Source organism: Zootoca vivipara, chromosome 2, assembly GCF_965207765.1.
Source record: "Zootoca vivipara chromosome 2, rZooViv2.hap1.1, whole genome shotgun sequence".
NCBI lineage: Eukaryota > Metazoa > Chordata > Lepidosauria > Squamata > Lacertidae > Zootoca > Zootoca vivipara.
The window spans coordinates 49,318,767-49,332,939 of record NC_142584.1 but is presented as its reverse complement, the minus strand read 5'-3'; the positions used below and the strand labels follow the sequence as shown (position 1 = coordinate 49,332,939).

General features: G+C 44.4%; 1 protein-coding gene and 1 long non-coding RNA gene across 2 annotated transcripts in view; one reads left to right on the top strand and one right to left on the bottom strand.

Annotated features, from left to right (window-relative positions):
• Nucleotides 1-706, bottom strand: part of CPEB4 (cytoplasmic polyadenylation element binding protein 4) — a 57,355-nt gene extending 56,649 nt beyond the window's left edge. The window contains exon 1 of the mRNA XM_035105310.3: nucleotides 176-706. The gene's annotated coding sequence lies outside the window, so the exon portion shown is untranslated. The remainder of the gene's footprint in view (nucleotides 1-175) is intronic.
• Nucleotides 688-6,435, top strand: LOC148686846 (uncharacterized). The gene is made up of 2 exons (XR_015948109.1): nucleotides 688-958; nucleotides 1,383-6,435. It is a non-coding gene; the product is annotated as an uncharacterized LOC148686846 (long non-coding RNA).
• The last annotated feature ends 7,738 nt before the right edge of the window (nucleotides 6,436-14,173 follow it).

Below are 14,173 nucleotides of genomic sequence, written 5' to 3'. Positions count from 1 at the left end.
AAGCGGCGGGGGTGGGGTTGGAGAGAAGAGAGACGAACCTCTTTCGTAGGTGGGGGAAGGTGAGGAGGAAAATATAGGGCTGATGCCGCCCTTGCTCCCTCAGAAAGGGGGGGGTGGAGAGAGAGAATGAAACAGAGCAGGGATTTCACCCCCACCCCCGCAGAAGGACTTTTACCTCAGGAGGGGAGCAGTCTCCGGCGGGGAGGGGATGGCGCTGGCGGGGGGCCGGGCTCCTCTCTCCCCCATGGGAGCCGGTTTCTCAAGGGAGGGAGGGTCACGAGGATCGCTGGGTGGCGAAAGAGCAGGGAGGGGCGATATCAAGCCTGGCTCCGGAGGTTGGAGGAGGAGGCGGCGGCGAGGGAGGCGGCGGTGGCGGCTCCCAGGGGTCCTGCCTTTCCTCCCGTTGCTGATGCTCCGGGGCTGCGGCTGCTGCTGAGGCTGCTTCTCCTCCGCCTCGGCTCCTCCCGGCGTCGTTCTTTTCCCCTCATGTAACACAACTGTTTCTCGGGCGGGAGGACCAGGGGGGGGTCCTGTTTAGTCACGAGGCGCTGGGCTACTCTGTCGATCCGCCGGTTCGCCACTCCGGCCCGGCCGCCTCAGCCGCCGCCGCCACCGTCGTCGTCGTCGTCTCCACAGGACCGAGCCTCCGATCGAAATGACAACCAGCTGGAGACAGGCAGCGCGGCACTTCCGGTTCAGAGAAGCCACGCCTCTTCCCCCCCCCCGGTCTCTCCCTCTCTCTCCCTTCTCTGGCAGCGGCCACGCCCCTCCCTGTCCTCAGTAGCCGCTAGGCCGCCTCTCCCTAAACCAGAAGAGGGACTGCGGGAGTCGGCAGCCCTTTTGAATGAGGGCAGAAATTGTTCGGCGCGGCGGCCATCTTTGCTTTGGGCAGTTTTCTTTTCCTCAGAGCGAACCAAGGCGGACATGATGGTTTAGGTCGGGGAAACTCCCGTGACAGGTGAAATTATAGTTGGCCTCGCTTAAACAGCCATTTTTGAATATGGCAGATATTAAGGTTTTATCATTGGTTAAAGGGCTCACTGAAGATTGGCTTGCTTTACGTGCTGGAAATTTAAGCTGCATCACACATATATGCATTTACTGTATATATCTTTATATATGTATTAAGTATGTGTCTGTGTAAGAGAGAGAGAGAGAGAGAATGAGAGAGAGAGAGATGCAGGTTTAATTTCCAGCACATATAGATGCAGAGTTTTTATTCGAATGGCTCGCTTAATTAAATATATAAGCGACCACGTATTCGAAGAAAAACTCTGCATCGAAGTTAAGAGAGAGGTTGACCCAATTAAAAGTAGTTTACGTCGTGAGACTGGTAGAAAATGCTTTTTAATGCTTTTTTTAAAGAACAGTTTTCATTTCAGGTCACCCCACAGGAGCATGTTGTACCGGTACGTTTCGCCTTCCATGACAGTTCATGTTTCCCCTCCTTCGGCCTCTGCTCGAGGCAATGAGGAAGTTTAAACTGCAAGGATCTTGAGAATACCTCGATAAAAACCATTTTGCTGGAAACATTAAGTTTCCTCTCCTGCGGGGACTTTGGGGAGAGTGCAGAAAGGGTGAAGAAGAAAAGACTCGTTGGGGGGAGAGACTGTCGATCTCTTCCAGGTGCCAATTTTTACTGCAAGAAGGTGCAAACCAAATGAGACAGAAAGGCTAAGCACCAGCGAGCGCTCCTTGAACCCACAGAACAGGCCAGACCCTGCTACGTCCTTATGGATGTTGCATCAACAGAAAACCAAAGGGCGCCTCCTTTGCTGTGTGGGTGTGTTTGGTCCCACTTGGTGATAACCGTATTTTTCAGCTAACGAAACATTTCCTTATGGACCGACCTCTCATGCCCCCCGCATGTCTCTATTTCCGCAACACGAAAAGGCACATGTTTACACATACAGTACGTACCAAAGACGGAAATCGCCGTTGGCAGCTTAACAATTTACTTATGAATCCTATCCAGGGTTAACGCCTCTCTGTGCCGTCGCTGAACAGACGCCTTGAAACTTGCGAGGGCCAGGGTTTCTTTAAATGCCAGCACGCCTTTGTCGGTGCGTTAGGGTGATCAAAGATTAGCCATGGCGACGGGCGGCATGACTTTCAAACTTATACGTGGCTCTTGCCAACCGCAGGGCCGGGCTGCGCCCTCCTCGCCGGATCTGGCAGAAAACCGAGGCTGCTTCTGCCCCTGAGCGCATCTGCAGCGCCGGCAACCCCGGATGCAAGCAGGAAGGCGGCGGGGCTGGGATCTGCAAAAGGGAGCAGGAAGAGAGCGCCCACCACTAGGCTGGGGTTGCAAGATGGGGAGGGGGGAGAGGCAGCCTGAAGGTGGCAGGAAGAGGAGGCGAGGACCGTCTGTTTGGGGGCACAAGCCTTGCCTCTTCTCCAAACCCCTCGGAGGAGCCGGAGGACAATGCAACCTTGTCGTTAGAAGAGCTAGCGGGAGAAACAATCCTTCTGACCCGTAAGAAAGGTGGAAGCAGGACCGGCAGCACGAAAGAGGAGAGGAGGGGGGAGGGGGAGGGAAGAGATCCTTGAAAGGGTAATTCGTGCCTTACCTACTGGCTCTTGCTGAAGAGACCAGTGGGACCGAGGAGGTGACGGGGGAGCATGGGCTCCGTGGCAAGCCCCTCCGAGGGTAGCCGGGAGACACACCTGCGAGCCCAGACAGAGGAGGCGGCTCCTGGCAGCCCTCGGGGCAGGGGGTGAGGGACCGATCTCAGCCAAGGCAGCTTCCCAAAGCACCATCTGCTCGGAAGAAGAGAGTAGGGACCCCCTAGTGCAGACATCTAAGGTGCGGGGGGGGGTGGCTCACCAAGGGAAGCCATTGGGGGAATGTGACGAGGGCAAAACCACATTTGACCAAGGCATCGCTCGCCAGTGCTTTTGCTGAGTGAGGTGCATAATGGATGGATCCCCCTGACCCAAGGACGAAGCATGTCGTCGTCACTCAAGGGAGGTTGAGTGCAAAGAAATGTGACTTCACACGCTACCACTGACTGCATGGACAGTAATCCTAGCCTTAAGAAAAATTAGAAGAGTCTTCAATGATGAGCGTTTAGTAGGCCACAAGGAAGCTGCCACCCATGGATGTAGTGAAGGGTGGGCAAGGTGGGCAGTGCCCCCCATAAATAAATAAAAATGCTTAACTAACTGACCAAACACATCACAGATAGCTCAGTTCTGCCCCCCCCAAATTGATCCTCCCATAAATCCTGGCTATGCCCATGCTGTCACCCTGATTATAATGCCAAAAATAAAAACGAGAGCAGGGATCTCCCCTTTGCACTGCATAAAGAAAGTGGAGCATTTAAGGTTGCAGTTCTAAGGGCAGCGGGGAGTTTAAGTGGTATAATTTATGTTTTGCATGCTGTAGGTTCCAAGTTCAATCTCTTATCTCCAAAGGACTAAACAGCAGATGATGGTCCAGAGTTCTGCCCAGGATCGTACCTACAAAGCTAATACTTGCCAATACTGGGCCAAATAGTCTGACCTACAGCTTCCTATGCTGTTATTTGGATGTAAGCTCCATTGAATACAGTAGAGCAGTATTCCCTAACCCCCCCCCCATATAAATTGCAAATTTAAACATTGTGTATATGCAAAAGATAAAATTAAACACATGATCTTCAAGCAGTTCTGAAAAAGTCTTCCATTTTTGGAGATTCAAAAACCAAATATTCTGGTACCAAATTTATTCATCCAGCTGTTGGAAGACATCACATTTACTGGATAAAAATTCAGCCGCTGCATTTTATTACCTGGTATTTTTCGCCCAGAAATAATTCCCATATTCAAAAAGTGGCAATACATTCAGATTTATTGAAATAACAGTTCTTACATAAAGGAGCAAGACTTGCACACAAAAATTAACAAATATACAAATATACATCCTCTTGTTGCAGCAGAAAGCCGAGTTCCAAGCAGTATAATGTGTAGGAGTTTTGTGTAAGAAAGTAATTCTCATATGTTCTCGTTTCTAAAAATGGTAAAACCAGACTGCAGCACACTCTTGCTTTGCCTACAACAAGCATGCTTGCACTGCTATCCTATGCTATCCTATCCTATCCTATTACTTGAGAGTAAATCCCATTGACCTCATCATCAAGATTTATTTTCAAGAAAACATTTGCTGGCTTAGGTTGTACATTGTTGCCATCAGTGGCAGGACCCGCTGTTGTCCAGCAAAAGCAACTCTAAAGGTTCTTTAAAAGCATCAGATAAAAGTAAATATAAGGCATCATACCGATCACTCATAGCATCCCACACCTATAACATGTTTTACAAGCAGCCATTTTGCACTAGCAGTACCACTTGCTTACCCTAAAATCCTTGACCTGCTCCTGCACCCCCCTGCTTCACCAACAATATGCAATTTATTATTGTTCAATGTTCAAAGGTTCTTACTTGACTTGGTACAGTTAGGGTGCTTCCAGATGACCCATTTGTTGAGCATTCAGCTTGATTTGTTTGTGGAAAGGTTAGGTGACATTGGCTATTTGATGAGCATTCATTCTGATTTGCTCGCAGTGATGTCAAAGCAGATGTAATCCCACATCCAGTGCATTTTCCCATCACTTTCCTTATTGCAAAAAGTCCAGTCTTTTGAGGAAGAGGATTTACTGCACACTACTATATTAGTGCAACCTGAATTTGCTGGTATGTGATTGAATCCCACCCGAAAATAATTGAGAAACTGGAAGTGCCCTTACTAAATGCCACCACATAAGTAGTAAATCATATTTTGATTTGGCTTCTACATCTCTTTTTCACCATATTTTCAGAAGATAAGTCACAAGTGACAGCAGGGAAGTGCAATATTGGATGGGTGTGAATCTCAGTGTGTGTTTAGTCTCACCTAGGCCACCTGTATCTCCTACAATTCTCCATCCTCCTTCACATGCCAATCCAAATGGAAAGTTCACAACTCCTTTGCTCTTTTCATAACTTCCATTACACCATTTTAGCCACTGCTTTTTAAAAAAACACCCCTGCAATCTTATGCATTTTTGTCATTTTGATTACTTTGACTGATCTATCACTATGGCTAAAGTGTCTGAGGCTGAACCCAGTGGACCTTACTTCTAGGCACTTGTAGGATTGAACTGCAGATTTGGTGAAGAGAGATCACGAAACCTTTTGCTAAAATTGATTAAACTGTGGTAAACTTTTAGAGAAAAAGATACAACTGCTCTCTGGAAATCTGATGCATGGGGTACTGCATTTGCTGCCTGCTGTTGGAATGCCTGCTCACTTCCACTTATACTGTGCTTGTACATCTACTGTATAAACAAGGCAGATATTACAATTGTGCCATAAGTTTCCAGTGCTCTCTCTTCCAATGGAAGCTAAACCTTGTAGCATTGCCCCTGGAACCACTCATCGTTTGGGGAAGAATATAGCAGCAGTACTGTGCAAATCCCCAGATACCGTAACTGGACTAAATTTAGGAACACAAAACACGGGCATTTGGATTTTCTGCTTTGAGATTTGGTTGTTGATGTGTTCATGTGTTTAGTGCAGAAATCAGTAGCCCTTGAATACTACTGAGAGGAAGACGAGAAGGAGAAGCTGTTTGCATGACAACTGCAAAAGAAAAGAAAAACCACAACCAATAATCCTTAAAGCCTTTTCTCAGCCCATCCCAAATAGCTTGCAAGTGTAGATGCATATTGCAATATGCCAGGAAGATTAGTAAACCAGAGTTCTATTATGCAAAGTGACTTTGCAAAGCTGGAGCAAACCTTTGTACCTTGACACTGTGCCAGATGCTTCTTTATCCCCCATGACGTGCTACCCTGTTCCACTTCTCGTCATTCCTATCTGCTCCAGCCCACTTCAGCTTCCCTTCTTTTATCCTCTGTTCCCATCAACACCTGTACACATATAACAAAATCCCTCAAACTATTCCACAAATATTATGTAAAAAGTCTGTGGAAAAAAATCACACAAATACTGTAAAGTGTGCGTGTAGATGTTCATGCATCCCCCCCCCCCTACACACACCCCATTTTCTTGCCAGGAATGCTAGAGCCAATTCTTGAATGTTTATTCAAACCAGATATTCCATGTTTTTCAAAGCACGGCAGTGAAAAGGATGGATTATGTACCTGGGGAAATGCAGTGTCCGCTATGAATATTCAGTAATTCAATATTCATTTAACAGTGTTAACATCTTTTCTGGATTTGTATTTTCTCCCCTCTGATGTAAACCTCCAAGCAAAACTTTGAGTGCTGTTTTTATACATGACAAATTTCGTACATAGCTATCAGTTTCTTGTAGGAAATTGTGCACATGCTCCATGTTCACTGTTACATCTAGTGAACATTGGGTGAACACAGCTGCATCTTTCTCCCCTGAAAATCACTTCTTGACCAAGTGGTTTCATTCCGAAAATAAAAGCTCATTGCCGATTGATTCTGCATTGATCTACAGTGTGTCTGTTTGAAAACAGACGTAGGTGTTATTGAGTGTATCCACACCTGTCCAATGAAGTTGTGGGTGGACACAAGGCAATAACAGAGAGAAAGGGCTAAAGAGAACTTTGGAGTTGAGATAGATCTTTAGAGTTTTCCACCTTGTTCTCCACTTCAGGATTGGGAAGAATGCCAATAAGGGGCCATGTATCAATTTCTGCAGGAATCTCTACTGTTGAGATTGTTGCAAAACCTGACCAGGTAGCAGGAAATATGAAATACCTCCATCTAAGACCATGAAGAGCCATGGCTAGTTAACATAGTGAAACTAGGTTAGATGGACCAATTTTCTGACATAGTATATGATCCTGGGTCAAGTTTGGGACTGGTTTCAGCCACCCAAGTTCCTCTTTCCTGCCGCCTCTGCCTTAGAACTCTCAGGTTCATATAATACATAACTATTCACTTCTACGCAGGAAATGCTATAACCATCCCTTGCCGTTTACAAATGCACGTAGTTCACTGTGTGTACATGCTTTGGTAACCTCCCACATACCAGGATATCTTCATAGGAAGACACTTCAGGACTGCATACACACTTACCTGTTTGCAGTGCAAAAATGCCCAATGAAGTTGCCTCGCAACTGGGCCTAACATGCTATCATGCTATCAGGCAGGTTTTCTGACTTAGAGTAAAATCCTTTTTCAGGTCCCTTTGGAACGTTGCACAACAGCAGGTTTTGTAAGGATCCTAATTTATGCTGCATATTTGCTACCTAGGCCTTTCCCAGACCTCTGTCTGCTAGTGTTCTATTAACAGCCATACCACTTCCACCGTAAACCTCTAATATCATCTCCCTTCAGGATGGAGACTCTTTGAATGAAGATGGTCTCTCAAAAGGCGCCTTTCCTTTCAAGCCAGAGGGAAGGCGACTTGAGTTACCTTTGTGGATTACAACTGTCAGAGTATCATCTGGCTTGAGGAAAGCCGAGCCCTTGGCCTTGTCAGTCAGCATAGTGCAGATAAAACAACCGCATGACTTCTCAATTGCTGATAGTGGCCACATATGCTTACTTAACTTGTTTTGTTTTGTTGATTTTATCATTTTATTTGTTTTAAAACACAGCCTCCTATTCTACAAATATGAAAGGATCCAATTTTCTTAGCCTAGAAATAAAGGGAGTGCCATATTAGTGTGGGGGCATCTGTTTGTATAAGCTAAGCATCCATTTCTTTTGTAGACCAAATCAGTTTTCTATATTTGAAGTTTCCAATGTTTGAAGTAGTCGTGATCTGGTGGCTGGAACTCTGTAGCCATTTTTGGGGTGGTCAAGTGCAGCTTGGGCTGGGAGGCCCCTATGTTCATCATTCATATTTCTGAGTGACATCTCTAATATGCCACGTATGACAAGGGGTCTTTGTGTACAATGGTAGAAAGGACACTTGACAGAAGAAAAGACTCGGCATCATTCACTTTCTCCTCCCTCAGCTATCTCTGATTGAGTTATCTCCAGGCAACCAAGCAGTAGCTAATAACAGAATAGACCAAATTTAAGGAAAATCTTTTGTTCCAAATTGCATATTTTCCAGTGTAGTCCTATGCATGTTTTACTTGCTGGTCGGTGGGGGGCATCCCATTTTGTTCATGGGGATCTACCTCCTAGCTAAGTGTCTGTGGGTGTTTATGAGTGGGTGTATAGGATTGCTGCCTTAGACCACAGCAACGCTGTAAGTGATCTCTCTTAAACACTCACAGCCTTTTGTCTGAGGCAAACTGGAATTGCAGATCTGGATTCCTGCACTATGTCATGTCTCTGATCATCCACTGCAACAGCAAAGACTGGTTCTATAAGCTCAGTAAACCATTTAAATTCTGCATAGGGCACATTATATGTGCCAATAGCATCATTTAATAAAGCCATCTTTGCTATTTTTCTATGATTGCATTAAGGTACTATGTATTTATATACCCTCATATGTTAAACAAGCGTTTAATAGAATTCACTGCCTTGCAGCCTTCAGTCTCTTTCTCCCCCTCCCCCCTCCCCCTCTCTCTTTTAAAGACATCAGTGCCCAAAGAACTATTTCAGATGTAGTAATTATGTAATATTAATGAATGGTATCACATGCAGTTGTATTTGCCCATTCTTTAATGTAGTGGAAGAGATTCATTGTATGTAATGTGCTTCTAGAGAATGGCCTGACGCGGCAAAAATGCCCCAGGTTTAACAGCTCATGTAATATATAACAAATGCATAAATAATTTAGACCCAGAAATAGGTAGCATTTTAAGAGTGGTGGTACTCACAGCGATGTACATAAAAGTCTGGCAATTAATTCCACGGAAGCCTCCCAACTCAAGCAGCCTTAGCAAATATATCTGGGATAAAACTACAGAATACTGTTTTGATCTTATGTACCAGTGATGTCTAGCACTGTACAGTGGTACCTCTACTTACGAATTTAATGCGTTCCGAACACACATTTGAAAGTCGAAAAAATTTGTAAGTCAAATCCCATAGGAATGCATTGGGAGAAAAAATTCATAAGTCGAAGCAACCCTATCTAAAAATTCGTAAGTAGAAAAAAAATCCTATCTAAACCGCATCCAAGATGGCGGACGGAGCTCCATTCGTAAGTAGAAAAATTCGTAAGTAGAGTTATTTGTAAGTAGAGGTACCACTATATGTGTACCCAGAGGTAAGCTGTGTTGAGTTGAATGGCACTTACTCCTAAGTAAGCGGATATAAGCTTGCAACTAAGTGTGTGGTGGGAGGGTATAACTTTCTGCAGATACAAAGCAAATGAAACAGCAAACTAAAATAGTGTTGCATTTGGTTTTTTTCAGAATACGTACACCCCAAGGTAACATAGGCATGAAGGTCTTGTGAATTCCATATACATTACGGCCTGTTTATTTCGGTGTTTTACAACAAAGCCTTTAAAGAGTCTCTAATGTCAGATTTCAATGCTGGAGCATTCAGAGGCTACATGCCTGAAAATGCTAGATTCTCTCTTGATCATACTGAGGCAGCTTCTCTGATGAAGATGGATAATTAGTTGATGGGACTGGTAGTCTCTCTAGGCTGTATTCTCTGTATTAACAACCAGAGCATCTGCAATCTGCTGTGTTTTATGCAGATCAGGTACAGATTTTTCAACTCCTGGCACATTTCCATTGCTGCTTTTGATGTATCATAAACCCACAAAATCCATAGAATTCATACCCCACTCTAAAATGTGTATAATCACACGTTTTGCCACACGTTGCAAAATACCAGAGGGTTCAAGAGCCTTTGGGGACAAAGCCATATTGAACTGTGCCCTATTGGCATATAACGGCACATAATGCCCAGTAAGTAGCAATTCTTAAATGCACTTTGGAGCAGCAAAATGAAAATCTTAGGCTTAAGATTCTGAATCTTCTGGCTTGCAGGGTTTATTTCAGGCAACAAAGGCCGGCTTGTGGAAGAGAGAGGTTGCATGTTTAATATTCCACTTTTCCCTTCATTGGGGAGAAAAAGAATCTGGGGTGTCTGCTGGGATGGTAGAAAGAGCACATGCTTAGTAGTTTTCTCCCCCCATGTTAGGGAACCAGGTCTGTCTCATTACTGGTGACAGCACATATTGGTAGGTCATAGAGCAAGGGGACAGCCCTGCACAGAACAGCTGGGGCCCAGAGCCAGCAATCTCATTAAAGTAAGCTGCTGCTATTTCCAGCCTGTAATAGAGCTTTGCAGCTTGATTATATTCAGTGAAAGCAGGTCATTACAAACACAGTGCTTTTTGCATATTATCTAAATTGAAATAATAATATGTTCCCTCCTTTCATGTACTATATTGATAAATCCCAACTTATGAATGAAACATGTTGATTAGTTAGTTAAAGGGAATTAGTTCTGCATTACGCTTCCAAGTTTAAGGCTTGATTAGTGCAAACAAATAACTTTTTCTTGATAATAAGCCATTTGCCGATTATTCTTTTAGGTGGAACACACAAGCATCAAAATGATCTAGAGAGACAAGTGAGAATGTCATGGGATTCCCCTTCCCCACACGTCTCTTTACTGTTTCAGCTTAAATTCAATGTTACTTTTAGAACCTGGTAAAATGAAGCAGATCTACATAGTGCCAGATCCTCTTCCTTTTATACGGTAATATAAACATAGCAGAAATACACTAACAGCAATGTGCTTGGAAACAAAATAAGACAGTTAGGGAGCAAATGTAATATCAATGTAGCAAAGAGAAAGGAATGTGCCCATTGAATACTGGTAGCTGGTTGACAATAGATCTTTCTATTACTGCTTCTTCCTTATTTAGCAAATAAGCCATCAGGTTTGTGGCCTGGTCCCAGGACCTGCTATGCCAGTTTATGCACATTTAGAATTGGGCGTGTCTAGTTGTAGCACAACAGCACATAACTATTGCGAGAATGTTGTGTAAGCCATTTGTGTAGATGTGCCAGCACATAGCACAGGTTTCAGAAGAAAGGAAGAAATCATAGCTTCAGCAGCTTTTCTAGATATGAGTAAACTCTTTCATACCTACATAACCAAACCCCAGTTTGATTGCTGCAAGAAACCTTACACCCAATTGTACCTTTTGAAGTACCAATTTAACCACTAGGATTTCAGCTCTGTTGGATGGCAGATTTAATGCAACCACCTCAAAAACCCTTAAGTTGCAAAACAACACCAGTAGTAATTCAAAGAAGTAAAGGCAGCATACTTACCTAGTGGAAGGGGGAAGGGAGGAAAATAACAACACTGGAAGTGTTTCCTTGACCTCCTGTAATGGTCAGTGGCATGTGGTTGCATATATGTGAGATCATCTTCTGATTCTAGTTACTGGCTGAAAATCTTGCTTGATATACTGTATAACATTTTGTAGGCATGATGCAGATGGCCACCCCTTCATCTGACATTGCATTTTTTCAGGGTCTCTCATAATAAATGAACAGGTTTAGGACATTTGCTTAACTCACAGCAAAGCACTGGGAATTAAGCATGTGCTTAAACTTCAGATACAGAGAAATCTTAGCCATATCTATTCAGAAGTAAGGCCTACTGAATCTAAAGGGGCTTAGTCCCAGAGAACCATGGTTAGAATTGTTACCTAAATGTATGAAATAAAGGCCTTGAAGCTATATTTTCTTGCAGTATGATCCTATTCAGGTTTACTTCATCACCAAGTTCAGTGGGCCTTATGCTGCAATCCTAAACATGCTTACTAAAGAGTAAGCTCCATTGCTTACAGTGGAGCTTACACCCAAGTAAACAGGCAAAGGAATTCAGCATTAATTGGTTGTTCAAATATGTCTCTGTGTGTTTCCTTCCAGAGTGAAAGTTGTGCTTGGCTAAACGTGAAACCAGGCATTAAAATAGTAATTCTAGGCCTGGTAAACAGACAAAAATTGCTGATAATAAGTACATTATTGACAACAGGTAAGTCGGTCAAACTAGAAGACCACTGAAGTCTCTGTGATAAGAAAATAAACTAGGTAATGAGTACAATTCTGTCTTGTCCATGTCCTCTGAAGCTGCTGACTGATCACAAGTCTACAGGAGTTGTAGATCCTGTGTGCCAACTGGTAGATGGAGGTTCTTGGTATCTAGAATGATATATGTTGTCTGATAGGGCACAAGATGTGAGAAGCAAAGGATTGGAGGAGTGAGACAATGCCCTTCTAGATCAGGCTTGGTTACTGGCGTAGGAAGGTGTGTGTGTTGGAGGCGGTTTGCCACTCTGGAGGGGGGGTGACACTCGGCACCCCCCCCTGCAGCCACGAGCAGAGGATCCCGGCATCATCCTCGTATTGCGCTGGAGCGCCGGCGGCTGCAAAAACAGGCACACACAGAATTTTCCGTAACAGAGTTTTTTTAAACAGTAGCATAATGTAGTCTCGTTGCTGAGCCACAACCTGCAGAGTTCAGTGGAGTGGGAGGCCAGCCAACCAGAAGTGTCTGGCAGAGTCAGCATCCAAAGTCAGATCCAGTCCTAGGGCCAGGCAAACAGCAATCTGCATGGTCGGATGGTCCAGGGTCAGGGAATCTGATGAGCAATGGACAAGCAGGAAGGTAGGACCAAGAACTACATGTGCTGTTTCCAGCATCTGACTGCTGCTGGAAGCTCTGCTTAAGAAGGCTGAAGCCAGTTGGTTCTCATCAGTGCCTTCTCCTCTGAGTCCTTGAAGGCTGAACAGCTGGAGGTGGAATCAATTTGCCTTCTCCGCCTTCAGACTGCTGTTCAGCAGGCGAGGCCGACTCCTGGCCCATGACACGTAAGTGCAACCAAGCAGACACTTTGGCTTCAGGGTGCATCTAAAGCTGTCTAAAGGGACCATACAGATGTGGTGGAACAGTGACATGAGTTATGGAGTATCATTTTAGGAATCAGGATTTGGGATCAGTTCTGGAGATACTGTCGATTCATTGGGTGATGAAGTGTGGTCCTAAGAGAACCTTTGATTCAGTATCAGAAATAACTGCATCATCATTGGAAAACTCTCAGGATATTAAAGGATGTGGGCAGATCTTCGATCCTTTAGATTATATTTTCCACCCCCTTATTGGGACCTATAGAGTCATAGAGTCAGATCAAGATGCTTAGTTCCATTCTTCCCCCACAGGAGAAGGTGGGAAGGATACAAGCTGTTTATAATCTGGTTTGTTTCAGAAATGTCTGCATCTAATAATAACTGCGGCAAATACTTGCCTGAACACCATGCTCAGTTTCCAGGGGCTGTATGCATAATTTCTGAAGTAAACAAAACACTTGTGTTTTCTACTTATTATTAGATGCAGACATTTTTGAAGCAAACTACAGTCCTTGCATTTGAAAGAAAGTCCTTGCATGTGAAAGAGAGTTTAATATTCTCCCCACTCCACCACCATTTCCTTAGTTCTTTAACTATCCTAACTGCCCTCTCCAGTTTGCTTCCAGTGTCCAAAAGATGAGTAAGGAAATTATTGTTCAAATCAAGAAAGGCAGATAAGGAATATTAAAATTCCAGGGAATGGTGTGAAGAGAGACATGAGGTCCCTTCCTTGCTGAAGCTAAGCAGGTAAGGGTCTACCAGTACTGAGTTCCTGGTTGTGTGCCTGCACACCACCTTGGTTTTAGATACTTTTGCCTGTAACATGGGTGCAATGCCTTTGGATTTAATGATAAGTCATTCATTCACCTCCATTGTTTCATTCCTTTATTTAGGAACACAGGAAGCTGCCTTCCACTGGGCTAGATCAGGGGTGTCAAACTCAAATTCATCGGGGGCCGCACCAGCAGTCTGGTCACCCTCAAAGGGCCGGTTGTATCTGTAGGACTATGTGTCCACTCTTTATTATCATAAATTATTGTCACTGCATTCAATTATTGCTGTTTTTTTGGAATAATGTCAGTAATAACTAGCTCTGAAAGCAGAAACATAGTCAGAATAATGGCAAGTAGATATTCAAATGTACAATTATTGTACAATTTATTGAAAAATGATTTTTGGTAACTGCACTGGGTGGTGGAGGCTCGCTAGGGTTTCATGCAGGACCTTTGCAGAGCTACTAGTACCTGGAGATGCTGGGGTCCTTCTGCATGCAGGACAGATGTTCTGCCAGTGAGCCACCACCCTTCACCAAAGGGACTGGCTGAGGTTGACTCACTGGAGCTGCTCTCCTGGTTCCAGGGTTTAAGGGCCAGAAGTATAAAGCAGCATCCTATGTTTCTGAGGAGAGGGAGAGGGAGGGGAGG